Genomic DNA, 4,050 nt, shown 5'->3' with positions numbered 1-4,050 from the left:
AAGATAAAGATGTACTGGCTTGTTTTGTCAGAAATGGAAGGATGTTAGGCGACAGAAGCGATGACTACAGTTGGGCATTTCACAGTATATTTTCAGCATTGCTTTCACAATCTTTTAATGGTTGGATACTTAGATGTTAAGAAAATGTTATAGAGAATAAGAGAATGCTTCTATTGTGTTGGGTGCAGGGATCTGTAAATAATTGATGTAAGTCACGTGAACACGATGCTGTGAGCAAAAAGGTCTATGAAAGAAACACCATGGGCCATATGTTGTATTGAAAGGAATCAATTATGTGTTTGACAAGATCCATAAGGACAGGTAGTTCTGGCCAAAGATCATCCACCATGACTGTCTTTGGAAGTATGTTGATGGGAGAGTGAGCAGCTCGGTAACTTCACAAAAGACTTTGCCAGTGGATTGTTAAACTGCCGAAAATCCCAGTGTTCATGTCGTGACCACTTCCAGGGATCAACAAGGATAGAGCTGCCAGTGAACTCGCTCAACCACTTACCCAGGGAGAACTCTCCTAGTGAGAAGGATAACAAGAGGCCATAACCTTCGACAAAAATACACACCAAGAACACTTGATGAATGGACAGTTTATTGTAGTGTTTTATTTTTATATTAGGGTTGTTCCAAGTACTTCAAAAGTCAGGATGGTTACAGTGTAGTAACCTATAAGTTCATTGTTTTGGTTTATATATTTATTTGATAGAGGGAGAGAGAGTTACTAACTATGATCATGATCAATACCTAGAACGTTCGTGAATGTTAACGGCAGAAAATATTTTTGAAATGTCAAGAAACAATGGTACATTATAAATGTGAGTAATGTGTAATAAAAAATCAATGAATATTGAATGAGTGTTTCAGTTCAGTAATATACATTGAGGGTTACGCATCTATTTTCCCATTCGTTTATTTGGTAAGTTACGTGTTGTTTGTTTGTTTGTTGATCAAAGCTAAGAAGTTTTAAGAGCACATGAGTGAAAGCAAAGGAGAATTTGTTAAATGATATATATAAACTACGTCACTCTGTTATATCCCGTGCCGACGAGACCTTTTGTGTAATACCAGGACTCAACAGGCCAGCTGGGACACGATAGACATAGTAGTGATCTTTAAACTATATATATATCCTCAATTTCAATTAATAACAACTGTTATGATTTAAATGAAATTAAGCAAGTGAATTCTAATTAGTACCAATTATATTTAAGTCATTTACATATCAGATTTATAGGACATGAATCGTTGTTAGATTGCACATAGCCTGTAACAACGTTATAGAAGAACTACATTTTTATTGTTACTTCTATTGGATTTTGCATTATTTTAACCAAATAATTCAAAAGAACCCACCCATCGACAGAACAACAGTATAATAATACTTGCTATCGATTAAAAAGCAAAAATATAAACGAGACATAAATATAACCTATAACCTTTAGAGGAAAAAAGGGAAGGAAAGCCATTTACTGGGGTTTATGTGATTAATTTGTTTGTGAAGATGATATAGAAGTAATTGTGGTTATATAAAACAAATGCAGCTACAGCGCAGTGAAATAAAATAATACAAAGAAATATTAAGGTTAAGACATTTGCGTAAATTTTAGATAACACAGATCTTAAAAAACAAAAAACATTTAATGATACATAATAAATATTTAAAAATGACACTGTTCTGAGTCTCAAAATACAATAAAAAACGTTGATTCAAAAATTTTCTGTATAAAAATAGGAAACCGTGAGACAGTGAATTATTGATTTAAAATGTTATATTGTACTTTAAGACAGTCTCATTTTGAAATATTTATTGTGTATCATTAAACGTTGGTTTTTAGTTTAACGCGTATTATTTAAAATTTACACAAATGTCGTCTTAACCTTAATATGAATCCAGCAAAGGAATATTGGGCAAAATGTTTTGAAAGACAAAGACTGAAGTTGAAAAAATGCCTACAACAGCTGGTATTTTTAATGAAATGCAAAATGAAAAAGATAATATCAATATTCATAGTAGTGAATTGCAACATAAAAAATTAAAATGTGAAATATCAAACTAAAAAAAATTAAAGAGAATATACTGAATATTCCGATTCAACAAAAAAGAAGCTTCATGGCAAAGAATGAAAAGGAACTATATCAATTGCACTTAACTTCATCGAAAAAAAATGAAGGAAGATTGGACATAATAGGAAAGAACTTCGTGGATAAGGACACAGAAAGACACTGGTAGGTGCAAGATTACGTTATACACAAGATAAATTTATTTAATTTACTATGAAATTTGGTGAAAACGGAAAGATTAATTTTTGAACTTAAACATTGGCATAAATAACGGTATACATTCCTTTAAAATCCTCAGAAAGCTGACTTATTGTGACAACATCATACATGCTTCTTCAAGACATCCAGTATCTCACAAACTTGCCGTGTTCCATAGTTTGTTACACAGATTATCACTGTACTTTGTCATCTAAATATTGTGAAACTGAATTAAAAACTATAACTCAAATTGCTGTTAACAATGGTTATACAACAAAGTTGATTAACACATTGTTGTTTAAAAAATTGAAAGCCATAAATAGAAGTATAAAAAGAAATCCAGAAAAGCTCTAAATGACCAAACCAACTTAAGCTCCTCCCCACTTGTCTCTAGTTGAATGCCAAGATCACTTCCGGTTCTTTGTTTAAAGATATATATAAACCCTGTTATAAAACATTTCAAACACCCCAACTGTTTTTGGCCCTGGGTCGAAATTAATTATTTAAATCTAATTTGACATTACCCACGAGCTGCTCGCGTGCGTGCTACGTGAACAATTTTAATTATATTATTATTATTATTACTTATTTTACCTATTCTAGTCTCAAATAACTTAAAAAGATCCGTACTTTTAATTTTAGTTACTTTTATAATGATAAATAAATAATAAATATGTAAAAACAAGAAATAAAGTACTTACCCAATCTTCTTTTTTCTTGCCCTCGATTGTCGATGAGAGTTAAGCCTGATTTTTTTTAGTGATTATAGTAAAGCATTTTACAATTTTTATTTAATTAAATAATACACCAAATAATATAGACTAATAACATGCCAAAAGTAGACAATTTCACTTACTTCTAAAAATTTTCCTGGCTTTCTAATTATGCGACAAGAGTAGCCATTAGAAATTCATCTAAGCTAGTCGTTAACTTTCCCACGGGAAAGATGTTGCTACTCAGAGTGACATTGACAGTTATCTGTTCAAAACACGATGTTATACACAAAATAACAAAACACGTTGTTGGTTGAGTTCACTCTTAAGAAAACAAAATGCTTAGTGTTGTTTACATAAGTATTTGGACATTGTCAAAGTACAATTGCTAAATATAACGATAATTAAACAAATAAAACACTAAACAGTAATCATGGGGAGAAACTACAGCAAGAAAACACAACAACAACAACAACAAAAAAAAAGTAAAATCAGTAATACGAACATATTAAAAAATGTATAATTTAAATGAAGACTGCATGTTGTTCAGTGTTGGAGAGTGTTGTTTGATGTAGAGGGTTTCTTTAATCAATAATTCCAGGTCAGTATTACGACACTTATGATATACAACATTGTTTATTGACAAAAAGGGGACATAGATAAACGTTTCGGAATTCTATCAGATTCCATCTTCAGTATCTTCTATACAGAACAGGCCTAAAGTTAATTGGACAGGTGTCAAGCCATTTCTGTTCGTGTTTTCTTAAGAGTGAACTCAAACAACAATGTGTTTTGTAAGTTTGTGAAAAATAATGTGTTATGTCATACCAATGCCTACTTTTAACAATGTTATACAATACGCCATTTGATAGATGAAAACCTTGACTTTCTATTGGTTATAAATAATATATAATGAAACGTAATAGAGAACTATCAACCATTTGTGAAAGAGAGAGGATGTGGCAGGAGGGGTCTGATTTTCTCTTTGATAGCTCTGTAACAAACCAAAATTGAATTCCATAAAAATTATGGTCTGTTTTAGCAATAACGATTTTATAGAGAGTAT

The sequence above is a fragment of the Limulus polyphemus genome, unplaced genomic scaffold (genome assembly GCF_000517525.1).
Source record: "Limulus polyphemus unplaced genomic scaffold, Limulus_polyphemus-2.1.2 Scaffold1882, whole genome shotgun sequence".
NCBI classification, from domain to species: Eukaryota; Metazoa; Arthropoda; class Merostomata; order Xiphosura; family Limulidae; genus Limulus; species Limulus polyphemus.
The sequence above is the reverse complement of the archived record's forward strand: the minus strand, read 5'-3'. Positions refer to the sequence as shown.